Source organism: Panthera leo, chromosome E1, assembly GCF_018350215.1.
Source record: "Panthera leo isolate Ple1 chromosome E1, P.leo_Ple1_pat1.1, whole genome shotgun sequence".
Taxonomy (NCBI): Eukaryota; Metazoa; Chordata; class Mammalia; order Carnivora; family Felidae; genus Panthera; species Panthera leo.
Window position 1 is genome coordinate 8607243 of NC_056692.1, and position 27782 is coordinate 8635024.

Sequence of the window (27782 nt, forward strand, 5' to 3'; positions counted from 1 at the left end):
CCAAGCCCTACGGTACCACGATGCCGATCGTGTGGTGGCAGTCACTCCATGCAGAAGCAAAATGCACTTTTTTCAAAGCGACCTTGACAGCAGATTTCCTCACTTCGTGGTTTGATCTGGCCCAGGCATCCTCAGTCCTCTCGGCTTTAGTTACAGGGTAGCCAATGAGTCCCCCCGGCGTCGCTCTCCACACCACAACGTGGGGAGCTTCCCAGCCCCAACCGAGGACCTCGTCCGTCTCGACCTCGTCCTCTTTTCCATCCCAGGTGTCGCTGCAGCCTCTAGGCGGTGGCCCCGGGGCTCCCGAGATAACGCGGAAGAGAGAAACGGCCCATCCATCCCTTACAGGTTGTTTCTCTGGGATATCCAGACATCATTAACCCGGCGAAAAATTCAGGAAAACCAGCTGCATGCCTTCACGTTCCCACAGAAGTCAACTCACCCTCCTGAGAGCCAGAGCGGGTGGCGCTCGTCCATGCCTGGCACCCTCCAGCTCGGCCCGCCTCTGCCCGCAGGTGCCTGGAAAGGCTGGACCCGGTGCGGTGCCCTGGTGCTGAGCTCCCCGCAAGCCTGCGTGTGCAGGGAAACCCGAGGGTCTTCCCCTAGTAACCTTGGCTTTGCCATTCAAGTCTCCTCCACCAGGAAGGACAGATCCCTCCCCTCCCACACACACACCCCCCATCTTCTTTACTTCATTTTCCCTCTTTCCTTTCTCCCTCCCTTTTTCTCTTTTCTTTTCTTTTCCTTCCCCCTCCCTCCCCTTTTCTTTTCTCTTCTCTTTTCTTTTCTTTTCCTTCCTTCTTCCTTCCTTTCCATTTTCTTTTCCTTTCTTTTTTCTTTTCTTTTCCTTCCTTCTTCCCTCCCTCCCCCCCCTTTCCTTTTCTTTTCCCTTTTCTTTTCCTTCCTTCTTCCTCCCCTCCCTTTCTTTTCTCTTTTCCTTCCTTCTTCCTCCCCTCCCCTTTCCTTTTCTTTTCCCTTTTCTTTTCCTTCCTTCTTCCTCCCCTCCCTTTCTTTTCTCTTTTCCTTCCTTCTTCCTCCCCTCCCCTTTCCTTTTCTTTTCCCTTTTCTTTTCCTTCCTTCTTCCCTCCCTCCCCTTTTCTTTCCTTTTCTCTTTTTTTCCCCTTCCTTCTTCCTTCCCTTTCCTCCCCTCCCCTTTCCTTTTCTTTTCCTTCTTGGCAGAAAGAGGCACCTAACAAATTCCTAGACTGTACATTGAATTCTAGCCCAGCTGTTTGATCCTTTGGCTCCCATCTCTCCAGCAGTTTCTACTAGTAGGCAGTTCTCAGTCTGCCCTCCCTGTAGCTGGACAGCTCCTGAAAGACAATTACAACAATTGACAACATTTAGTGCTTTCTCTGGCACTAATCCCTGTGCTAAGCACTTAATATTTATTACACTTATTATAATATGTAGATGATTTATATTTACATAAATATGCATGCTTTGATATATGCATGCGTTATACTTAATATTTATATCATTTCTCACAATCGTTCATAGGTAGAGTCTATTACTTTTCCCATTATACAGATGCATACACTGAGATTTTTTTTTTAATGTTTATTTTGGAGAGAGAGAGAGCGTGCACGCACACATGAGCAGGGGAGGGGCAGAGAGAGAGGGAGTCACAGAATCCGAAACAGGTTCCAGGCTCTGAGCTGTCAGCACAGAGCCCAACGTGGGGCTCGAACCCGCGGACCATGAGATCACGACCTGAGCCGAAGTCAGACGCTTAACGACTGAGCCACCCAGGTGCCCCTAGATGCAAAACCTGAGATTTAAAGAAGCTAATTTGCCTGCCGGTCGCTAGCTAGTGGGTGGCAAGCAGTGGGCCAACTACAGAGCTTAAGCCCTCCCTACAACTGGATGCTGAGCGGGGCCAACACACGGTCTTACTCATCTTGAGACCCAGCAGCCTGCCGAGGTCATAGAAGATATTCAAGATACATTCACTGAACACACGCCCCACACATTTAACTGCAAAGCGAGGCAAAGCCCCCGTGGATGAGGGAGCAGAACCCCAGGGCCTTCCTTGCCTCCTGTAGGTCTGGCTTGATTTGACTTTTTTTTAAAAAAAGGAAAGAAACGTGACACGGATTTATCCTCAAGGATCCTAAAGCAATAATCGTTACCAATTTTCTTTTCCTTTCGCACGGCCACGACGCTGGTTCAGAGCAACGCCTCACATGCAGGCTGTGTAAATAACGTCCTTACCGTAAATCAGAAGATTTCCGATGGGGGTTGGGGGGGGGGGGGGGGGGGGCGGGATCTGAAATCCGATCGATACCGCAACCCCCTGCCCTCACTTCATCTGAGAAGGCACCGAGGCCTAGAGCTGTAACCGGGCTGAGGTCCTGCCAGGGCCACCAGGAGGACCCAGGCCCCTGGCCTCCCTGCCCCCTCTCTTGGGACCTCCCCGAGCTGCCTTCAGCCCCCCTTCCTTCTTGGGCCGTTTTACAGCCTGCTAATAAGCAGAACTAGGCTCGTTCAAGAATCTAGGAAATTGCACATTTTTAAAGCATCAGATTGACTGGATGCTGCGCGTTTCCTATAAATCTGTTTCCACTCAGTCTGGGGCGGGCCAGGCGGGTCGGTCGCATTTAGCGGCCACTCGCACCACCCTGTGGACACCGCGTGGTACTGCAAGCAAAGGAGGGAAGGCGGGGAGAACTGCAGCAAACATCTGGCTGCCATTTGCTTAAGGATATTTTCACAAATGAATTTCGACCCACGTTCTTTTCTGTGTCTGCGAGCTGAGCGTATCAGCTTGACTTGAGCAGTATTGCCACTGGGAGGTGAGGGAATTTCAGAGGAAACAGGGGAAATCCCGCTAAAGTTCATGACTGCTCGCTTCCCCTAAAACTGTTGGGGGTGGGAGGAGGGGGGGCGGTTCTTTAGAAAAAGCAGATGAGAACCGTCCTAAGAACTTGTTCCTTCTTCACTAATGCTATTTGGAACCTACTTGGGAATGACTTACACCTCCCCGGCCCCCACCTGTCTCCAAGCTCCGCATTTAGAACGTCCCCCCGGATTCCCTGGCCTTCGTGCTGGTTTGACCATTTCCCCAGCCAGATTTTCATACTACAACCAGCATCCCTGATTCTCAGGTGGATCCGCAGAGCAAAACGGTTTTTCAAAGCCCCTCACTGGGGCTCCTGGGTGGCTCAGTCAGTTAAGCTTCAGACTCTTGATTTCAGCTCAGGTCATGTTCTCAGGGTTCAGTTTGTGAGATCCAGCCCCTCTCTCTTGCTGTCATCGTGGAGCCCCGCTTGGGATTCTGTCCCTCCTTTGCCCTCTGCCCCTCCCCTGCCCCTCTCTCTCTCTCTCAAAATAAATAAATAAACTTCAAAAAAGCTTTTTTTAAAGCCCCTCACTGACTCCTAGAATCCCAGAAGTACACAGTGAGATGCACAGGTCTGCATAATGGTCTACAGCGGCTCTAGAATCTTCTAGATAACCGAGAAATTCAACTTGCAGAGGTTATGAAAATACACCATAAATGCCCTCAAACTGCTTTCAAAATGTGAACTAATGATTACGAACAGCAAGTCGGAGACGTAACATTTATGAATACATTTAGGAGCCTTCCCCGAATCCTACCAATTAGTCTGTATTTACTGATGGACACAATTTTTCTCGTGCTGATAGGAAGTGGCCGTTTGTTCCCATAAATGGCTACAATCGATCAGCGGCGAGGATGCTTTCTTCCAAAAGTATGGAAAGCGGCTGAAAAAAATAAGACCAACTGTTACTTCAAATAATGAGAAGTCCAGAGGCAGGACTTTTTAAAAACTGGCTCACCATGGTCATCAAAGACTCTGAGATAATAGAAAAAAAAGATATATATACATAGATATATATATAGATATATATAATAAAATTATATAAATATATAAAATAAAACTACATATTAAATATATATAATAAAATTATATATTAAATATATATAATTAAATATATAATATATAAATTATAATAAAATTCTAATTTTGGTCTCTGCCTCCAGTTCCTGGCACAGAGCTCCTAAAACTCTTGTAATTTCCTGAGCGATAAGGATACTAGGAGCATCTTTTGTTCTAATATTTGGTCTTTGACCCTGGGTCCCGACGCAGAGTTCCTCAATCCTTGGGATCTCCTGGGTGATAAGGGCGTCTTTTGTACCAATGAGGTGACTCTCGGTAGGTTTCCTGGTTGGAGGCTGGTCACCAGAAAGATCAAACCATGATTAGAAGCTTGGGATTTTCAGCCCCACCCCCACATTCTCTGGAGAGGGGGAGAGGGACTGAACACGGAGTTGATAGTTGATCGTGCCAATGTGCGGAGGCCTCCATAAAAGTCCCCAAAGTACAAAGTTCAGGGGACGACCAGGCTGGTGACCACAGCCACGTACCAGGAGGGTGTCACATCCCAACTCCACAGGGACAGAAGATACCTTTGGAATCCTCCTCGCCCTCACCCTCGTATCTCTTCATCTGACTGTTCCTTTGCGTCCTTTGTGATATTTCTTATTATAGAATAAACTGGTAACCCAATCGCTTCCCTGAGCTCATGGGACTGAACCCTTAGCTATGGGATCCAACGCTGGCCCCGGTAGACGGCGTCAGAAAGGAGTTGAGTTGTAGGACACCCAGCAGGTGTCGCAGTGAATTGCGGGGTGTGGAAGCCACACGCACACGCACAGCTGGTGTCAGAAGTGTGAACGTGAGAGCCACGTGAGGGTAAAGGAGACTCACAGGAGGAGACGTGGGTTTGCTTCCTCAAAGATCGAAGCTCTCGTTCTTTTTCTACCCCGGCGTCCGTCCTCAGGGTATGAGCTTGTTGCCCCTCCCGGTCACGAGACGGCCACTGCTCCAGACGTCCCCTTTGGACACAATATCCTGCGTTTGCACCCACGTGTCTGTTTGACTAAAAGACAACCTCTCCCCCAAACGCCTCCAGCAGGCTTCTCCTCGGGTCCCACTGGCCAGGACTGGGTCACGTGACCTGTCTTAGCTGCAAGGGAAGCTGGGAGCGTACTCAGTGGGTATCATCCAGCCCTACGGTGAGCAAGGGTTCTACCAGGAGGAGTAGAGGATGAGCTGTTAAAGGACCATTTGGTAAACCACTGATTGTGCTATAAACGTTACCTTTACACAGCCCAACTGAATAGGTACAGTTTTCTCCTTTCTTCTTATTCCCAGTAATCTGCATCACACTATAAACCCTTTCCCTGTAGAAGAAAGAAAGAAAGAAAGAAAGAAAGAAAGAAAGAGGGAGGGGGGAGGGGAGGGGAAAGGAGGGGAGGGAAGGGGAGGGGAGGAAAAGAAGAGAAGGGAAAGAAAGGGAAAGAAAAGGGAAAGAAGGGGAAAGAAAAGAAAAGAAAGGGAAAGAAAAGGAAAGGGAAGGGAAAGAAAAGAAAAGAAAGGGAAAGAAGAAAAGAAAAAAAAGGAAAGCAAAGAAAGAAAAGAAAAGAAAAGAAAAGAAAAGAAAGAAAACAAAACAAAACCAAAGAAAGGAAAGAATAGGAAAGGAAAGGAAAGAATAGGAAAGGAAAGGAAAGAAAAGAGAAGAAAAGAAAAATGAAGCAACAGGCTCAAAATGGAGTCACCTGCGCTAAGCCCCAAGTCAGCAAGCCAAGACTTCATACCTAACCTAACTGCAGTTTTCACTCGTCCACCTCATGCACCCAGTCCCCTCCTGTCCCCACCCTGCGAGGCTGTGAGCTCTGTGGCTCTGAGCAGTCAGCCAGCCCATGCAATGCAGATGAGACCAGGAAGCTGGAGGGACCCTCGGGGGAGCAGGCAAACTTGGGGTGGGGGGGGCCGGAGATGAGAGAGAATTGTGGGCTAAGCAGAGAAAGGAGCTGTAGGAAGAACAACGTTTCTAATCACCTGTCTTCCCGTCAAGCCAGCTTTCATTCTGTCCGGACCCTGGGATTTGACAGCAAGGAAAGGAGGTGAGCGAGAAGCGGGGACAAGTCTGGTGTAGATCCGTGCTCTGAGGGCGCGGCCCGACATCCTGGGACTGGAGCGGAAGACATCGGGTCTGCCCTTGGTCTTCTGTCCCAGCAGCCAGCCCCTCTGTCCCCTGGGATCTTGGAGATGGCATCGGTCCTGTGCATCTGATGGCCCCTCAAACACAGATACCATACAAGGAGCAAACGAGGTGCCTTAAGGACGGCTGTGGGGCAGGGGAGGAAGAATTTCAAGAGAAGTAAAGAAAAAGGTCCTTGGCCCCACACACATCTTCCCTCGACCTGCACCTCCAAAACACATCCTTTCCCCCTGCTGAAATGTCCAGACGGAGTGACAGCTTTCTGTTACTTAAAGAGAACTAGAAGATTTAAAGATGCCCAAGTCTAAGCAAGAGGTTGTGTGAGATGTCCTTCCCAGAGAAGCTGGACCCTGGGGTGCCCGGCTGGTCCAAAGGCCTGAGGCCTTGGGGGACCTGGTGTGGGGAAAAGCCCGAGATTGGGGAGGGGGGTAGCCTGAGGGAAATTGGACTGGAGAAGACAGAAAATCTAAGAGTGAGGTTTTGGCAGCAGAAAGTTAAAAACCTTAGCCATCGGGGGCGCCTGGGAGGCCGTCAGCTGAGAATCCGCCTTGGGCTCAGGTCACGATCTCACGGCTGGTGAGTTTGAGCCCCGCCTCGGGCTCCGGGCTGACGGCTCGGAGCCTGGAGCCCGCTTCGGATTCTGTGTCTCCCTCTCTCTCTCTGCCCCTCCCTCACGCTCCGCCTCTGTCTCTCAAAAATAATTAAACAAATAAACAAACAAATAAAATGAGGCTATGGCTATCCGTCTTGTGATGGTGAGTGCAAGGTCTGAGCCTATCCTCACTGGCACATCGGGTTCTCATCAAATGAAGGGCGTTCAGGTATGGAGGTTGTGGGGCTCTTGGATGTTGCAGCTGTTGTTTTGAGACGTGTTGCACTTCCTAAGACCAGATACCTCTTTTTTTTTTTTTTGGCTCCTGTCTACAGCTCTGAGCCTTTCAGCGATTTCCCCTAGGTTTGCAGTCTCTCGGCTGGTTCTCTGCTAGGGATAACCCCAGAGAACTTCCTTACAATCTCGTGAAATCGCTGCCCCCACACTTGTCGGTGTCCCCCACGCCAGCTGAGCGGATTCTCCCGTTGCTTTCTGGAGGGAGAAGTGAGATGTCCCAAGTTACCTGAACTTGAAATGGGGCTAGATCAGGGAATCCGCAAAGGGGCAGCTCAGCCCCTGTCCCTCCACTCCCCGCTGTCCCCACAGGACCGCAGCCCCCGCTGCTCCGAGGTCTGCCTGAGTGGCCGGTTCTGCTTGTCCCCTACTATTTGGAACGTCCCTTGAGACAGAGCGCCCCTCTTAAGACAGAGATCATCTATTTTCCCCTCTGGGAGGGCTCCCTGGGTTTTTTGATAAATGAGTTGTGTAATATAGTAAAATAACAATTGCGTGATATACGATCATATAATATAATTAACTATGTGTCTTCCTACAAGAATGGAAGCTCTTTGAAGGCAAAGGATATGTTTTTTCCATCTCTCTCTTATAGCTGAGACTTTCAATAAATGCTCATTAAATAAATTAATCTGTTACAAGCTTTCTGTGGAAATGGATACTTATTATTATTAATTTTAATGTTATGGATTTACTTCTTTTGAGAGAGAGAGAGAGCACAAGCAGGGATGGGGCAGAGAGAGAGGGAGAGAGAGAAAATCCCAAGCAGGCTCTGTACTGTCCGTGTGGAGTCCAATGCAGGGCTTGAACTCATGGACCGTGAGATCATGAGCTGAGCTGAAATGAACAGTCAGATGCTTAACCAACTGAGCCACCCAGGCGCCCCCATGGATGCTTATTATTATAAAAAAAAAAAAAAAACCCTGTAGATTTCAAATATTTCTGTCAAGTAATAAAGTCATCTTTCTTTAGTAAGAAAGCAGGAAAGAATTGATCTATAATTTTAAAGTTCTTTCTAAACACATCACGAGTTCCAGACCCATAAGGAGGACGATTGATTAATTTGAACACAGGTATTGTAAAATCTCTGTATTATCAGAAAAATAAAAGCATAAACTAAATCAGAGGCAAAAAACCAACTGAACAAAAATGAGACCGCACACGGGAGAGCCAGATGGCTTGTTCCTTTCATTTGCTAAGCATTTCTACAAATCAATAAAGTTGAGCAAGCTAATTGCATCATGAACAAGAGACACATCAGCCTATAGAAAAGAATAAATACAGGGGTCAACAATCATATGTAAAGCATCAATCTCGGGGCGCCTGGGTGGCTCAGTCGGTTGAGCGCCCGACTTCGGCTCAGGTCATGATCCCACGGTTCTGGGTTCGAGCCCCGCATCGGGCTCTGAGCTGACAGCTCAGAGCCTGGAGCCTTCTTCGGATTCTGTGTCTCCCTCTCTCTCTCTCTCTCTGCCCCTCCCCCACTTCTCCTCTGTCTGCCTATCTGTCTGTCTGTCTGTCTCTCTCTCTCTCAAAAATAAAATATTTAAAAACATTTTAAAAATTTTAAAAAATAAAGCATCTATCTCACTCATGATTGGAGAAACGTAAATTGAGCTATATACAATTTTCACTGTCCAGATCGACAGCTTTGAAAATTTGCTAATATCCCGTACTGGAGAGACTGTGAGCCAGGAAACACTCTTCTACGGAGCTGGGAGAATATACATTTGTGCAGCTTTGGGGAGGTAAGTGTGACCATATCAGTCAGGCTTTTAAATGCACATGCCTTTCGATCCAGAATTCGGACTACCATTCACTGGTTTAACAGCACTGACCATGACGTTCCAGAATGCTCCGCGGTACCCAGCGCAGCTTTGTACGTCGTGACCGTGGAGTGAACGAACAATCGCTCTACTCCTCCCTGAGCAGAGAAAAGGAGAAAAAGCAGTGTGAATGGAGAGATTGGTGCAGGCAGCTTGGAGTCCGAAGAAAAGCCGGACTGGCAGAAACAAAACCTCAGCCTTTATTCACTTATGGCTGCATGCTAACCCCTCCTTCTTCTTTCTGTCACTTCCTACTGAGTTTGAAGTGCTTGGGAAGCCAGATGGGGGAGGGGGTGAAGACATCTAGAAGAAATCAACTAAATGGAGGGGGCTCGAAAGTGATCTTTTCTCTGTCATTTTCTGGCGGGCGCTCAGCTGCCATCCAATGTCAATAGAGATCACGTGGGAGAAGGAATGCACTGAAGCTATTATGATTATTATTTTGTATAAATAATATAATTTATTATTTGTTATTATTATTTTCTTTTTTTACTAGGAACTTCTAGAAGTACCTTTCCTTCCCATAAGTGAATAATCTTAGCCCCAACCTTGTTACCTCCAGGGACCATTTGCTTGGACATATTCATGCTTTTAACGTATCACATCTCACAAAATCTTCAGCGAGTCAAATGACAGGGTGCCTGGCACATCCTGCTTGAGCATCGTACCCTCAGAATCAGTATTTGAATTTTGAAAGGTTGCTGTTTTCCGGGCCCCGTGATCAAGGCATCCGATCAGAATGACTGTAAAATACCCCAAACTTCAATGATAATTTCCCTCGCGTATGATCCGGGCACCCAGACGCAATGCTTAGGACAGATCCAGATTATTTGGTAAACCGATTGAAAACCAAGACCTTATGGGAAATGTTCCTTCATCTCGCAGCAGCTGTATCAGTTTGTGAGCAAAAATCACATTCGGGTCTTTATGGAAGACAATGCAGTAAGAAATGAGGTCAAGCTGGGATTTTCTAGCTAAGTTAGCAGCTCTAAACGAAGGCGTATGAAATCTTTTGCCTTTCCGTCGTGTGAAAAACCTGCCAGGGGCTAAACTTTGTTGTTAGGTTGGCCTCCACAAGCCAGACAGGGCTAGCTGGGGTAGGAGAGAAGTGGGAGGAAGAAAGGGAAGGAAAAATGTGGCTTCCTGTGGTTTTAGGAGAGTCACAACAGTCTCAGGAACTAAGAGCAAACGCATGCAAATGAAATGCAACTTCTCAGGGGGAGTTTGTTAAGACACTTCATTAGCACCGAGGCCAAGGGCAGCCCAGAGCTGATGCAAAGTAGATCTGAGGGTTTCCTTTTGTCTGCTTGGAGGTCTTCCGGGCAATGGGAGTAAAGGGGGTAAGAGGGGCTGCGGTGTCCTTGAAAAGGGACCAGAACCCCAAGCCCTTTTGGCCTGAATACCAGCTTTTGTCTCCTTAGGGCCATTGCTTGGCTCCCCAAGAGTCCGTAATGAAGCCCTTGATTAAGACCTCATTAAAAGTTCATTGACATTCATGATGACTGGGGCCATCACTGCAGCCCAGGGACATGGAGGGAGGATCGGACCGCCAGAAGCATAAAATCTGGTTTGAATGCCCCCTTCTGTCCCTCCGCTGCTTTGTTTCCTTGGGTAGCTTTTCTAATCTCTTGGGACGCCCCTTTCCTCACCTCCAAATCATCTCCAACCCAGTGCTGCCGTGAGAAAGCACTTTGAAAGCTTTCCTCGTTTGGGACGTCCTCATTCTTACCCTCCACCCCATCCCTGTCTTCATCCGGTTGCCACCGGCCCTGTCACACCAGCCAAGGACACTTATGTCTTGTATCACAGCACTGTGGGGCTTCCAGAAACGGGAAAGGACTCTGAGACATATTGCCAGGTCATGGGGGAACACAAGAACCTGTCTTTGGTTTGGCGGGTGCGGATGTAATCACTCGACCCCCCCAGAAAGGACAAAGTGGAGAAAGCTGAAAGGGTCTGTAGACTGTTGATCGATAGTCCCCAAAGGGCATTCGTTGATGCTTGTGAGAGTCAGATGTATCCTTTTGCCTGAATTCAAGCTCCTGGCATCGGACCCAAGAACTCTGCACAGCAGCAAATCCCAAAGTGTGTTCCATAGAACATTCATTCTTTCCTATGTTTGGTATTCTACCACGGAAGCAGGGGGAGGGGATTCTGGGCTGTTTTCCCCCAGCCCAGAGGTTCAGGAATCTCAAGGCCACCTTCCTGTCCCTATGGCCTCACACCGACCTCAGCCCGTGCGACTCAACACCCACGTGCTTGGTTTGGACTTAGTTAAGAAACAAAATTCAACTGAGTAAAACTGAAAGATCTTATTGGGTTCACTTGATAATTCATAAATCTGGCGGCTCCAATTGGTACATGGAAAAGAGTTCCGGGTAGCTGTACAAAATGAAAGACTTTTAGAGGTAGCAGGAAGCAGGAACAAAGAAGTTATACTGGCCAAAACCAAAAAAAAAAAGCGGGTTCGTTACTGCAAGGTCGTTTTCCTTTGGGGGACGGCAGGGATCTAGCAGGCAGGTGACCTCACCAGTGCTGGCCAGGTGATTGATCCCTGATTGACCGGTTTAAGTTCCCATTTCCAGGAAAAAGCTGAAACTCTAATTAAGTTAAGTCTTGGTTTGCTGATGTGGCACTTAGCATAGTGACTTCATATTGGGCCTTGTCTTATTTTTTTTTAATTTTTTAATGTTTTTTATTTTTGAGAGACAGAGTATGAGCAGGGGAGGGGCAGAGAGAGAGTCACAGAATCTGAAGCAGGTTCCAGGCTCTGAGCTTTCAGCACAGAGACCGACGCGGGGCTCGAACTCGCGAACCCCGAGATCATGACCTGGGCCAAAGTCGGACGCTTAACCGACTGAGCCACCCAGGCGCCGCCCTCCCCCCAACTGTCTTATTTTTAATAGACCTCTTCTAAGGCTGGCGTTTTCCCTTGGGAAGTCAGAAAACGGCCTCTTCTTCTCTGGATCCCTCCTTCGGCTCCTCCAAAGATTCCGCAAGAATTTCCATTTCCTAACCTCACCTCCCACGTCAAGGAGTCTCTCATTCGCCCTTTCTCACCTATGGTTTCTCTCTTCCCTTGTTCTGGGCAGAGGGAAGCTTTTCACTTTATCTTCAGCTCTTCTCATGTTGGGGTCGATGGTAAGAACTTCATGCCTGACTGCCCCACTCAAAGCCAAGTTTCTGAAAACAACCCAAAGCCTTGTTTCTCTCTCGCGGAAGAGGCATGGCTTTTAATTCTGTATTTGGCTGTAGAATTATAAAGGTCTGCTTCCGAGCTCAAAAGCCAGTGAACGGATTCTTTGTTCCGTCTGGTTCTTCCCTACTCAGAGGGCGGTATTTCTAGAGTCCCACTAGCTCTATGGTGGTGGGGATCGTAGCAATGTCTGCAGAAAGAAGGATTAGAGGTAAAGAGCTATTTTTTAGGCTTTTTTGGTTTGTTTTTTTTTTTTTTTGGAGAACGAATGGGCATATAACACTGCATAAATCTGAGGTGTTCCATGTGTTGGTTTGATACATTTTTATATGGCAATATGATTACGACAATAGCTCTAGCTGGCACCTTTACCGCGACACATAATTATCAGTTCCTGTCTGTGTTGAGAACAGTGAAGACCTAGTCTCTTAGCAGCTTTGGAGTTTGTAACACAGCACTGTGGGCGAGAATCACCATGCTGCACTTTTTTTAATGTGTATGTGTTTCTGAGACGTAGAGAGAGAGAGAGAGAGAGACAGAGACAGAGACAGAGCATGAGCGGGGAAACGGCAGAGAGAGCGGGAGACACAGGATCCACAGCAGGCTCCGGGCTCCGAGCCGTCAGCACAGAGCCGGACGCGGGGCTTGAACTCACAAAGCGTGAGATCATGACCTGAGCCGAAGTCGGACGCTGAACCGACTGAGCCACCCAGGTGCCCCCCCCCCGCCCCCCGCTGCCACCCATGCTGAGCATTAAAGCTCTGGTACTTTCTCTGTCCACTGGTTACAAATTTGTACCTTTAAATAACATCTCCCCAACCCCCCCCCCCCCCCACCTCCCAGTCCCTGGTAACTACTCTGTTCTACTCATTCTACTCTGTTAGTACAACTTCAGTTTGTTTTAGGTTCCACATACAAGTGATATCATACATTATTTATCTTCCTCGGTCTGACTTATCTCAATTAGCATAATGGCCTCAAGGTTCATCCATGTTATTGCAAATGGTAGGATTTTCTTCTTTCTCGTGGCTGAATAATATTCTACTGTGCGTGTGTGTGTGTGTGTGTGTGTGTGTATCACATTTTCTATATCAGGTGATGGACCCTTAGATTGTTTCCATATCTTGGCTATTGTGACTAATGCTACAGTGAACTTGGGGGTGCATGTATCTCCTCAAGAGACCGATTTCATTTCCTCCAGATATATGCCCACGGGTGGTGTTGCTGAATCATGTGGCCGTTCGATTTTTAGGTTTTTGAAAGAAACTGCCTTCCTGTGTTCCATGGTGGCTGTACCACTTACACTCCCACCAACAGTGGGTAAGGGCTCCCTTTGCTACACATACTTGGCATTGGCCAGTAGATTGACACTGTTCGTCCCTTTCCTCCCAAGTGCAGGATGAATAAAAGACATAGAAATCAGATGGAGATCGATATTAGCTTGATTACTGATAAAAACTGGGCTGGATGACACGGGCTAGATACACAGCCCAGGGGGCTTGCGAATCCCTTTGCCCCCGAATTTGCTAACTTGCTCCCCTGGTCACTGCCCGGCTTGAAGCCCAGAGGCCTTCCTTGCTACTCCATGGAGAAGCAGAAGTGGCTTACAGTCTGTGGAGAGGCTGGTTCCAAAAGAGGTCCAGCAGGCCTGGGGTTCTTCTTCAACACTCATCAATTAGGTCAGTCCTCCTCCCTTGGGAAGGAGAGCACAGGAGAGGACAGAAAGAGTGGGAATTTTCCTTTGAACACGTAGAATCAAAGCCAAGAATCCTAAAAAATATACATGGAATGAGAAAAACACCCCCATTGAATACCAAAACATTATTTGCTAACAGCATCCTAATCAAGTTCTGAAACCAATTTGCTACGATTTTACCTGAGAATTCTTGTACCTATATCCCTAGGTTAGATCGCTCACCACTTGTGTTCTGTGCGCAATTCTTGCTAGGTTGTACTCAAGGCATTGTGGCATCACGGTGTGCATTATGGCTTCCATTTGCCCCTCCAGGGCCACCTCTACCCTTCTACACCTGCTCTTTGCCCTAGGAGGCTGACTCACATGGACCACATCAATGGATTCCATTGACCTATGGCTTCCATTTGGGTTTGGCCAATGAGGAGCCCAGAAAGCAAATTGGAAGGTAAAAGGGAAATGAGGTGAGGGCGTCCATTCTCCCAGCCCCTTCTTTTCAAGGTCAAGGGAAGCTGTTTAGATGCCTGGAGATCACAGCTCCTGTCAGGCCCTCCTACTAGTTTCTGATAATCACCTCTCCCATCCCCCCTTCAAGCCGAGGGTTGGTAACAAGACTGTATACCCATCTGGCATTTCTACACTCTCTCCACACCTTGACTGAACTCGCTTCAAATTATCTAATGCGAGTGTGACATCTGTTGTGTTGTTTTTTGTTTTTTGGTTTTTTTTTTTGCTGGAAGCTGACTGACACATGTGGGTAGGCTAAGTTAGTAAAATGAACTGGAAAGATTTCTATTTTTATCTATGCTCCGGAACACATTAAATATTGCAAGAATTTGCTAGTCTTTGAAGGTCAAAGAACCTATCTTTAGTGGCTCTTGGCCTGGTATTTTAAGGATGGGATAGTTCTTTGACAAATGTTTAAAATTTTTCTCAGGGTTATTGTTTTATTTAGTTTTCTTCTTGCGTCAAGCTTGGTAACTGCTATTTCCTAGAAAATCGTCCGTTTCCTTCAGAATTTTAGATGTATTGGCATGGTATTGTGCAGAATACCCTGTTTTACTGTTTTAATCCCCTTAGAATCTATGGTCACCTTTCGTGTTCACTTCTAATGATGTATAATTATTTTCCCTTTTTTTTTTTTGTTTCGGTTAAGTTTACTCTAGGGGTGTGTGTGTGTGTGTGTGTGTGTGTGCGCGTGTGTGTTAGTTTTCTTCTAAAAAATTTCTTGATTTTTAAAAAAGTCACTGCAACCCATTACCTTGCAATAACCCACCACTAAATTTGAAAAAATACCCACTACTGAGGCCCTTGTGCATATGCGTACCAGTTGGCGTAAGAGAGAACATTCAGGGAGGCACTAGTAACAATTGGAAAAAGAAACAATAGCTGGAAACAAAACTGGCCACGGACAAAAGAACGGCTAATAAGCTGTGACACATCCACACAATGGAGTATTATTCGGAATGCCAATGAATGAGGCCCGGCTATTCAAATCACCTGAATGAAGCCTCAAAGCGTGACGTTGGGCACATTGGGCCAATGGCAGAAGCCATCTTGCAGTATGGTTCCAAGTTCACCATTATGGAAGGACGTATACATATCTGATAAACTGTCAAGATAAGCAAGACAATAATAAGCAGAATTCAGGAAAATGGTTATTTGAAGGGCAATTCGGGGAAAAGAGGGAGATCAGAGAAAATTACAGGGAGCTTCAAGAAAGTTGCTAATGTTCTACTTCATGAAGCAATTCACAGGTCTTTATTTTTTTATTTTGCATCATAACTTCAATATGCTACTCGTGTATTTTGGGATGTTCATATAGTTCTTTTAACATGTACAATAAACTTTGTAAATAAACATTAAAAATTTAAAATAAAAGGGCGCCTGGGTGGCTCAGCTGGTTAAGTGTCCGACTTCAACCCAGGGCATGATCTCACGGTTTGTGGGTTCGAGCCCCGCGTCGGGTTCTGGGCTGACAGCTCGGAGCCTGGAGCCTGCTTCGGATTCTGTGTCTCCCTCTCTCTCTGCCCTTCCCCCGCTCATGCTGTCTCAAAAATAACAAATAAACATTTAAAAAAAATTTTTAAGTACTTCTTTGGCAATATTTTTCAGAAAATGTGTAGCAATAGTATTTTTGATGAGCTTGTGACTTCAGATTAATTGGAACTTTTTGGTTCACAAGCATTTCCCTTAAAAATTTCGAGATGATTTTCTGCAGTCATCTGACATTTAGTGTTGCTGACAAGGCTGTGACAAACACATTTTTTTTTCACTCATGAGAACAAGAACATTTTTTTTTCTTTAAATAACGACTATTTTTCCAACTTGAAAATTCAGAAGTTCAACAGAATGTGTCTAGAGAGTGTTCTGTTTTGATAATTCTGTCTGCGATTCAGTGAACACTTTCCCATCTGAACACCCTGCACTTTCTTCCTTCATTTCATAAATTTCTATCACTTTCGGATTATGGCTTGCCATTTATTTGCTCTGTTCCTTCCCTGTGGGTTTTCTATTTATATACACAGAGAAACAGTGCAGTATAGTGGTCATAAGCATCAGATCTGGAATCAGAAAAATCTGGATTGGAATCTGAGACTGGCCACTTTTTAGCCCTCTGACCTTAGGCCCATTTATTAATACATCTAAATCTTAGTCTACGCATCCCAAAATAAGGACAATAATAATACTTAACGGGTTGTTAGTAGAATTAAAGGAGCTCACACATGTAAAAAGTGTACCAGAATGCCTGACTTAAAAAAAAAAAATGCTGGGGCGCCTGGGTGGCTCAGTCGGTTAAGCGGCCGACTTCGGCTCAGGTCATGATCTCGCGGTCCGGGAGTTCGAGCCCCGTGTCGGGCTCTGTGCTGACAGCTCAGAGCCTGGAGCCTGTTTCAGATTCTGTGTCTCCCTCTCTCTGACCCTCCCCCGTTCATGCTCTGTCTCTCTCTGTCTCAAAAATAAATAAAACGTTAAAAAAAAATTTTTTTAATGCTTACTAAATGTTGTTCATCATTGTTTTTGGTTTGTTTGGTTTTGGCTTTTGGAGTTTTTTTTTTCCCCCAGAGAAACTTTTAACCTGTTTGGTTTATTATTATATAAAACAATATAGAAAGTTTAGCTACCATTTATTGAGACCTAACTGCCAGGCATGCCAAGCATTTTACATATATTTTCATATTTAATTTCCACCCCAGCCAATGGCGTAGGAACCTATTTCTTAATTTAAGAAGAGTTGACATACAATACTATATTAGTCTCAGGCGTATAGCATAGTGATTTGATATTTATATACATTAGGAAACAACCATCGATAAGACCTCAATAAGTCTATTACCGTCTGTCACCATACAAAGTTGTTACAATATTATTGACTGCATTCACTAGTCTGTACATTACATCCTCATGACATTTCTTTTATACCTAACCTATTTTGTCCATTCCCCCTACCCCACTCCACTCTGACACCCATCACTTTGTTCTCTGTATCTATGAATCTGTTTCTATTTCGTTTTGTTTTCTCAGATTCCACATTTAAATGAAACCATGTGGTATTTGTCTTTCTTTGACTAATTAATTTCACTCAGCATTAATTAATGCTAATTATTTCTTTGACTAATTAATTATTTCTTTGACTAATTAATTTCACTCATGCCCCCTAGGTCCATCCATGTTGTTGCAAATGGCAAGATTTCATTCTCTAAGGTTGAGAAATATGGATTATATACACATACTACATCTTCTTTATCCATTCATTTATCAATGGGCATTTAAGTTTCTTCCATGTCTTGGCTATTGTAAATAATGCTACAATGAACATGCGGATGCACATGCCATTTCTAATTAGTGTTTTCATTTTCTTCAGATAAATACCTACAAATCGACTGGCTGGATCTTATGGTAGTTTGATTTTTAATTTTTTGAGAAACCTGTATGCTGTTTTCATGGTGGCCGCATCAATTTACATTCCCATCAATAGTGTTCAAGGGCTCCCTTTTCTCCACATCTCTATCAACACTTGTTATATATTGTTAGTTTTGATAATAGCCGTTTTGGCGGGCGTGAGGTGGTATTTCATTGTGGTTTTGATTTGCATTTCCTTGATGATGAGTGATGTTGAGCATCTCTTCGTGTGTCTGTTGGCCATCTGTATGTCCTCTTTGGAAAACTGTCAGTTCAGATTCTCTACCTATTTTTTTAAAATCATATATTTTTATATTGAGTTGTGTGTTTTGTATATTTTGGACGTGAACACCTTACTGGGTTTACCATTTACGAATATCATCTCCCATTCAGTAGTTTGCATTCTCATTTTGTTGATGATTTCTTTCACTGGGGAAAAGCTTTTTGGTTCGATGTAGTCCTGTTGGCTTATTTTTGCTTTGGTTATCCTCGCCTAGGAGACCGATCTAAAAAAGTATCCAAGACCAATGTCAGGGAGCTTACTGCCTATGTTTTCCTGTAGGAATTTCATGTTTCAGGTTCTTACATTTAAGTCTTTAATCCATCTTTAGTTTATTTTGATGTAAGAAACTGGTCTGATTTCATTCTTTTGCATGTAGCTGTCCAGTTTCCCAACCCATTTATTGAAGAGATTGCCTTTTTTGCATAATACATTCTTCCTTTTTTTTTCCACATAGATTAATTGACCATATAAGTATGGGTTTGTTTCTGAGCTCTCTATTCTATAACATTGATCTATGTATCTGTTTTTGTACCAGTACCGTACTGTTTTGCTTACTACAGCTTTGTAGTATAGTTTGAAATCGGGGTTGGTTCTTTCTCAAGATTGCTTTGGCTATTTGGGGTCTTTTGTGGTTCCATACAAATTTTAGGATTATTTGTTTTTGTTCTGCAAAAAAAAAAAAAATGCCATTGTTATATTAATAGGGATTGCACTGAATCCATAGATTGCCTTGGGGTGTATGAACATTTTAACAATATTAATTCTTTCAGTCCATGAGCACCTTGTATCTTTCTTTCTATTTATTTGTATTATTTGTAATTTCTTATATCAGTCAATGTTTTATAGTTTTTAGAATACTGGTATTTCAGTTCCTTGGTTAAATTTATTCCTAGGAATTTTATTCTTTTTGATGGAATTGTAAATGGGATTGTTTACTTAATTTCTTTTTCTGATACTTCATTATTAGTGTATAGAAATGCAACTGATTTCTGTATATCAGTTTTGTATCCTATGAGTTCACTGAATTCATTTATTAGGTCTAACTGCTTTTTAGTGGAGACGCCAGGGTCTTCTATATACAATATTGTGTCATCTGCAAATGATAATTTTACTCCATCTTTTCCAGATTGGATGATTTTCTTTTTCTTGCCCAACTGTTGTGATTAGAATTTCAATTTTTTGTTAAATAGAAGTGGAGACAGTGGGCATCCTGGTCTTATTCCTGATCTTATAGGAAGAAATTTCAGCTTTTCACCCTTGCCTATGATGCTAACTGTGGATTTGTCATGTATGGCCTTTATTATGTTGAGATATGTTCCTTCTATATGCACTTTGTTATGAATATTTATCATAGGGGTGCCTCTGTGGCTCAGTCAGTTAAGCATCCAACTCTTGACATCCAGGCTCACGTCATGATCTCATGGTTCATGAGTTCAAGTCCTGTGTGGGTCTCTGCACTGACAGTGTGAAGCTTGCTTGGGATTCTCTCTCGTTCCTCTCTCTCTGCCCCTCCCCTGTCCATGCTCTCAGTCTCTCAAAATAAATAAATAAACCTAAAAAAAGAATATTTATCATAAATGAATTTTGAATTTTGTTGAGTACTTTTTCGGCATCTATTGAAATTATCACATGATTTTTATCCTTCATTTTGTTAATTAGGTATGTCATTTTGATTTGCAGATATCAAACCTTCCTTGCATCTGTGGAATAAATCCCACTTAACCATGGTATGTGATCCTTTTAATATACCGTTGGATTCAGTTTGCTAATATTTTGTTCAGCATTTTTGTGTCTAGGTTCATCGGGGATATTGGCCTGTAATTTTCTCTTCTTTATTGTGTCTTTGTCTGGTTTGGGTACAGGAGAAATGCTAGTATTGTAGAATGAATTTAGAAGTGTTCCTTCTTCAATTTTTAAGAGTAGCTTGAGAAGGATAGGTATTAACTCTTCTTTAGGTGTTTGGTAGAATTCACCTGTGAAGCCATCTGGTCCTGAACTTGTGTTTATTGTGCTTTTAAAAAATAACGTTTCTTTATTTTGAGACAGAGAGCATAAGCAGGGGAGGGACAGAGAGAGAGAAGAGAGAGAGAATCCCAGGCAGGCTCTACACCGATAGCATAGAGCCTGATGTGGGGCTCCATCAATGAAATCATGACCTGAGCTGAAATCCAGAGTTGGATGCTTAACTGACAGAGGCACCCAGATGCCCCAGTGCTTTTTAAAATTATTATTATGGATTCAGTTTCATTACCAGAAAGTGGTCTGTTCAGATTTTCTATTTCTTTCTGATTCAGCCTTGGAAGAGTGTATGTTTCTAGGAATTTATGCATGTCTGATAGTTGTCCCAGTTCATTGGCATAAAATTCTTCATGGTAGGTCTCATAATCCTTTGTATTACTGTGGTGTTAGTTGTAACTTCTTTATTTCTAATTTTATTACTTTGGGCCTTTCTCTTTTGCTTTTTGTTTTGGGTTTTGTTACTGTTGTTGTTGTTGTTGTTGTTGTTGTTGTTTTAATGAGTCTGACTAAAGGTTTATCAATTTTATCTTTTCAGAGAACCCGTTCTTAGTTTTATCAGTCTTTCCTTTTGATTTTCTTAGTCTTTATTTCATTTATTTCTGCTCTGATATTTATTATTTCCTTCCTTCTGCTAACTTTAGGTGTTTGTTGTCATTGTTGCTGTTGTTGTTGTTTTGCTGTTCTTTTTCCATAGTTTCCTTACATGTAAGGTTACATTGTTTATTTGAGATTTTTCTTATTTCTTGAGGTGGGCCTGTATCACTATAGACTTCCCTCTTAAAACCATTTTTGCTGCATTCCATAGATTTTCAAATGTTGTGCTTTCATTTTTATTTGTCTCATGGTATTTTTTTCATTTTTTCTGTTTTTGTTTTTTTTTTTTTTTATTGACCTATGTTGTCTAGTGTCCACACGTTTGGGGTTTTTTCCAGTTTTCTTCTTATAATTGATTTCTAGTTTCACTGCATTGTGGTCCAAGAGCATGCTTCAGATGATTTCAATCTTCTTAAATTTGAGACTTTTTGTGGCCTACCAAAATCTACCTTGGAGAATGTTCCATGTACTCTTGAAAAGCATGTGTGTTCTTCTGTGTTTGGAAGGAATGTTTTGTACATATCTATTAAGTCCATCTGTTCTAATGTGTTATTTAAGGCTGGTGTTTCTTCAATATTTTTCTGTCTGGGTGGCCCATTCATGGATATAAGTGGGGTGTTAAAGTCTCCTATTATTCCTGTGTCACTTTCGGTTGCTCCCTTTTTTAATTTATTTTTTGTTTTTTTATTTTTCTTTTTCTTAGAGAGAAGGAGTGTGGGTGGGGGAGACAGGGAGAGAGCGAGCGAGAATCGCAAGCAGGCTCCATGCTCAGTGCAAAGCCCAACACGGGGCTCGATCCCACGACCCCGGGACCATGACCTGAGCCAAAATCAAGATCTTATCTGTTAGTATTTGCTTTATATATTTAGATACCCCAATGTCGGATACATAAATATTTACACGTGTTACATCTTCTTGTTGAACTGATCTCTTTATCATTATGCAATACCGTTCTGTATTTCTTGCTTCTCCAGGAAACTCCGTCTTCCCTTCAATTCTGAATGATGACCTTGCTGGGTACAATCTCCTCAGTTGTAAATTATGTTTTCTTTTCAGCACTTGGAACTGCAAACCTTCTGGTGAAAAATCGGTTCTAGCCTTTTTTTTTTTTCTTTTAATTTCAAAACATGGTTGAATTTTTATTGCACCTGTGGCTTTGCTTGGAGATCTATAACTCGCATCTGAGATTTTCGAAATACATTATATATTAATTTTCTCCTTTTAATAAACGCAGAGGTGTTCATGAAAAGAAGATACTTCATAATTGTACGGACACCAGAAGGAAGTAACTTATTACAAATACATACAGGAAGCTATCTTCCATCAACCTCATAGTACAGGGGCTTTTAATCTTTGTCTCTTGTGACAGGCTTATCAGAATGATGAATAAATAGTCTTAGGGGATCTCCTTATACATATCTAATTGCCTCACTCTTTCTGCTTTTAAGGCTCTCTATCTTTCTTTTTTGATAGTTTCATAATAATGTGTTTTGGTATAGATATCTTTGAGTTCTTCTTGTTGAAGACTTTCTGTGCTTCCTAGACCTGGGTGTCTGTTTCTGCCTCCAGAGTAGGAAATTTTTCAGCTCTTATCACTTTAAATAAGTTCCCCCCCCCCCCACTTTATCTCTCTCTTTTCCTTCCGGGACCTCTATAATGTGAATGGCAGTACACTTGATGTTGCCCCAAAAGTCCCTTAAACCACCTTTGTTTTTTAAATTATTTTTGTCTATGTTTAGTTTGGGTGATTTCCGCTACCTTATCTCCCGGATCCTTGATCTGTTCTTCTGCATCTGTAATCTGCTTTTGATTCCCTCTAGTGCACTATCCACTTTAGTTTTTGTGTTCTTCAGCTCTGATTGGTACTTTCGTGTATCTTCTGTTTGTTAAAATTCTTATGTGTTCTCCATTCTTCTCCCAAGTTTGCTAACCACCTTCATGACCATGACTTTGCACTCTCTGTTGGGTAGATTGCTTATCTCCATTCTGTTTAGTTCTTTCTCTGAGGCTTTGTTTTGTTCTTTCATTTGGAGCACAGTTCTCTGTCTCCTCACGTTGCCTAGCTCTGTTTGTTTCTATGTATTAGGTAGTTCAATTGTATCTCCCAGCCTTGAAGGAGTGGCCTTATGTAGAGGTCGTGTGGATCCCAGAAGCACGATCCCCCTTGCCTACTAGAGCTAGGTGCTCCAAGGGTGCTCCCTTTGTGGACACATGCACCCTTTTGTTGTGCTGCAGCCATAACTACTGTTGGCATGCTGGTGGGTAGGGTTATTGTTCTGTTGACTACAAGGCCTGGCAGAGGCACAGGATTGTGTGGGGCTGTCAGTGGGATGTGACCCCTGGCATTAGCAGTCTAGAGGGAGGATTCCAAAATGGTGCCGTCCATACCAGCATGGCAGAACAAGATAACAAAAATGGCTGCCAGCAGTGTCTCAAATCCCGGAGGAAGTCTAGCTGCCTCCCCGTCTTTCCGGTAGGCACTCCAAGATTAGTAAGTGTGTCTCCTTCACCTTTGGTCTGTGTGCTGCTGATCTGGTGTTTTTGTACCGAGTTTCTAGATCAAGTGAGTCTGTGCACAAGCCCCTTAAGAGTGAGTGTTCCCGACGGTTTTTTAGTTTTCCTGGACATTTTCTCTGTTGTTTCACAAAGTCGGGTGTTTTGGGGGCTTGTCTTTCCTGTGAAGGATCTAAGGATTGGGACAGCTGATGTGGACTTGAATTTCTCACTCCTCAAGGAAAAATTCCCTATCTTTGAGCTTCTTCCTGACTGTGGAACACTGTACGTTGGGTGTGGTTTCTGTTCCTTAGTGAGATCATGTCTCTTCCTCTTCTACCCATCTTGGTGCTGTCCCTTGTTATGGAAGCTCTGTTCATCCAATTTCTTGGTCCCCTTCAGTGGGAATTTTTCCACAGGGAGTTGTAGACCATGGTGTCCATGGGTGGAGGTGAGTTCAGGATCTTTCTACGCTGCCATCTTGAACCCTCCCTGGTCATCATTGTTATCATTGTTCTCTCTGGATTACGGAATCCTTGTCAAATTCATTTCATTCTTATGCAACAGTTCCATGAGACACAATATTTTCAACTTGGCCAGCCAGAAACTGTTTGTTACCTCTTCATGTTTGGGCACATCTGTATCCTTTTAGTTTGTGTTCCCTTGGGTAGAGGTCAGAAATGCACTTACCTAAACTCGAGGCGAGGACACAGACACGTGATCTCTCAATACCGCTAGTAATATTTAATCACAAAGGACTGCAAAGGCAGAGACATCATCTGAAAGCTATTTCTGGTGCAGATCATGGACGTCACATCTAACTTTCAGAGGCTACGCTTGTTCTAAAGGTGGTACCCGCTGCCCAGTTATAAGTAACAAGGTGAACTCTCTCTGCTGAGCAGGGGTAGTGATAGGGTCTCCCTGGACAATCTTCTCATGTGACTTCAACTACTGGTTATTACTGACCCCATACTCGTGTTCTCTGGCCCTCTTGAAGAATGAGTGAGGTACCTGATTGTCATGAGTTTTGTTGTGTATGTATCTCTCAAACTTCACATGTTGACGCCCTAACCTCCAGTGCCTCAAAGTGTAACTGCATTTAGAGATAAGGCCTTGGCGGGGGTGGGGGGTGGGGCGCTTGGGTGGCTCAGTTGGTTAAGCCTCCGACTTCCACTCGGGCTGTGATCTCATGCTTCATGAGTTCGAGCCCCGCATGGGGCTCTGTGCCGACAGCTCGGAGCCTGGAGCCTGCTTCGGATTCTCCGTCCCTCCCTCTCTCTTTGCTCCTCCCTTGCTTTCTGTCTCTCTCTCTCTCTCTCTCTCTTGCTCGCTCAAAAACAAATAAACATTAAATTTTTTTAATTTTTAAAAAATAAAGGTAAGGCCTTTAAAGAGGTGGCTAAGTTAAAATGAGGTCATCAGAGTGGCTCTTGATCCAATCTGACTGGCTTCCTTCTAAGAAGAGGAGATTAGGACACAGGCACAGGCAAAGAGAAGCCCATGTGAAAACAGGGCAAGAAAATGGCCATTTGCAAGTCAAGGAAAGAGGTCTCTCCAAGAGGAAACCGAGCCTGTCAGCACCTCGGTCTCAGACTTTCAGACTCCAAAACCGTGAGAAAATAAATTTCTGTTGTTTAATCCACCCAGTATGTAATATTTTGATATGGTAGCTTTAACAAACTAGTACATTGATATGGGTCAACATACTTCTTTTCCTACTTGAATTCACCGAAATTGGTCTGGTCGTTTGAAACTAAGAACACTGAGCCTGTGTGTCATGTAATTATAAAAATGCTTTCCACTTCTGACATGGCTGAGGAAGTTCCTGTTGGACCAGTCTTCCTGCAGATTACAAGCGTAAACTCTGGACAAAATTAAGCAAACCAAAATTAAAAATTAAAAGTAACAACCCCAACTGAAGACACTGGAAAGCGACCAAAGGCAGGCATATTCTGGCAGATGCCCGGCCCTTGATTTGAGGGGAACGGCCCTGAATGTTTCCCCTTTTTCACAACTTCTAGCCTGAAAGCAGGCCCCTGTCTTTGCCATTTGGGGATGGCAAAAACTTTGATAGAAAATCTTCTGGGTTTGGGCCCAAAAAACTGAAAGAAAGTGTTTGAGGGAAACACAAGCACTGGAAAGTGAGGAAGGAAACGTAGATAGGACAGAGCCAGAGAAGGGTGCCCCAAGTTCTGTGTGTACGCTTGGATCACATTTCTGGCTAATTCCCAAACCACACACGTATGGGAGAGGCTCCATGCAGCTTAGCTAAGGATAAAATAACAGCTGAAATTTGAGCTGCTGTCCCCAATTCTGCAGTTTTATTCCTACCAAATGAATTGCCTGCTAAAATAAACAGAAGTCAATCCTCTTTAGAGGAGTATTTAAAAACTCCGGAGTCTCTGTGATATAGCAGTTATAGTGTCCAGGATACATTTCAAAATAACATTACCTATGAAAACAAACAAAGGTCACCTATTCTCGAGCGATAGAACAATCAATAGGGACTCCTCCAAGATGACCCAGGTGTTCGAGTTAGGGTTTTAAACCGTTATTATGACTATGCTCTAAGAAGTAAATGAAAATAAGCTCACAATGCATGAAGAGATAGTAATTTTTAGTAGAGAAACAATGGCAATGAAATATCTCAATGGAAATTCTGGACCTAAAAGAAATTAATGTTTGAAATAATTATATAAATACATAGATAAAATACAGAGACATCCATCGGAATCTAAAATACGAAAGTGCCGGGGCGCCTGGGTGGCTCTGTCGGTTAAGTGTCCGACTTTGGTTCAGGTCATGATCTCGCCGTTCGTGACTTCAAGCCCCGCGTCGGGCTCCGTGCTGACAGCTCAGAGCCTGGAGCCTGCTTTGGAATCTGTGTTCCCCGCTCTCTCTCTCTCTCTCTCTCTGCCCCTCCCCTGCTCATCCTCTGTCTCTCTGGCTCTCAAAAGTGAATAAATGTTAAAAAAGAATTAAAATAAGAAAGCGAGCAGCAGCCTCCAGGAGGCAAATGTTCTCTTTCAGTCTAGACTGTTACCCAGAACCTAGGAGAGAACACCTTGGCCCATGACCCTTCAGAGTCTGCCAGATACATCATGAGAGGGTGAGCAGAAAAGATGAATTCATTGGCAATAATTGCCTTATTTTGCCAAGACAGAACTTTCTCTAAAGGCGAACTGTCATTTCGTTTGAAAAGAGAAACTTACAAGTAAAAAGCGTATAATTTCAGAATATGTGCCCGTCCTTCCCCAAAAAGGTATAGTTGGCAATCTTACCTTGACATATCTGAAAGGGGAGAGGAATGGAGAAGAGGAGGATGTATTTGAAGAATACTGATGCGATAAAACTACCACGCAAAATGCTGCGGCGCCTGGGTGGCTCAGTTCGTTGAGCATCCGACTCTTGATTTTGGCTCAGGTTATGATCTCGTGATTCACAGGATTGAGGCCTGTGCCCAGCTGTGCACTGACAGCTCGGAGCCTGCTTGGGATTCTCTCTCCCTCTCTCTGCCCCTCCCCCACTCATGCTCTCGCTCTGCCTCTCTCTCTCTCAAAATAAATAAACGTTATTTTTTAAAAATCTTTTAACGCTCATTTACTTTTGAGAGATGGAAAGAGACAGAACATGAGTGGGGGAGGGGCGGAGAGAGAGGGAGACCCAGAATTGGAAGCAGGCTCCAGACTCCAGGCTCCGAGCTGTCAGCACAGAGCCCGACGCGGGGCTCGGACCCACGGACCGCGAGATCATGACCTGAGTGGAAGTCCAACGCCCCATGGCGGCCCCAGCCACCAACGCACCCCAATAAACATTTTTTTTCAATAGCATGTTTCAAAACAGAACAAAACAAAATGATATTTAATGGTACTACATCATCAGCAATTGTTTTCTCGATACACGTCTTTAAATCTGAGATCCACAGTTTATATTATCGTGTGTGTTGATACTTCCTTTTTATTTTAATCTAGTTTCATATAATCTTTTTTTTTTAACGTTTTATTTTTTTATTTTTTTATTTTTGAGACAGAGAGAGACAGAGCATGAACGGGGGAGGGGCAGAGAGAGAGGGAGACACAGAATCGGAAGCAGGCTCCAGGCTCCGAGCCGTCAGCCCAGAGCCCGACGCGGGGCTCGAACTCACGGACCGCGAGATCGTGACCTGAGCCGAAGTCGGACGCTCAACCGACTGAGCCACCCAGGCGCCCCATAATCTTTTTTTTTTTTTAATTTAACTTAACTTAATTTTTTTCCACGTAGTCTTTTTTCAGTGAACGGAAATTCTTAATACCATTTTGCTTAAGTTATAATATTCTGAGTTAACAGAGAGGAAGGAAAACTCAACACCTTCTTACGTCCCAACTACCTGTGGGCCGGGAAGAAAACCAGTGACAGCAGAAATGGTTCAGATGATACAGGCATCAGGAAGGAATAGATACTCCAGCGGCTTTATACCTGTGCTCCAATGGAGCTCAGAGCCCTGGAGACCAACGCGAGGCGAAAGGAGTTAACTGCCTTGGTGAGAACTTTGATAGGAGTCAGCCGTGGGGGGACTGCTTAGTACCCTCCGATTGTAGCGTCCTGAGGAAACAAGACACACAGGTTGTGACTCGACCTGCGAAATATGTAAAACCCACGCTCGCATCCTGGAATTCAGTCGGGCAACCAGAGCTGATTAAAAACTACTGAACTAGCGTCCTAGGACTTCCGGCCCAAGAGCGCTTCAAAGTATCTTCCGGGTCACCCACTGGGATCCTTCGATCTTCCCCTGCCTACCAGACCTGGAACTGAGGGTTTCATTTTCCGGCATCAGCCAGGCCCACTTTGCTCAAGACGATCACGTTTAGAATTTGTAC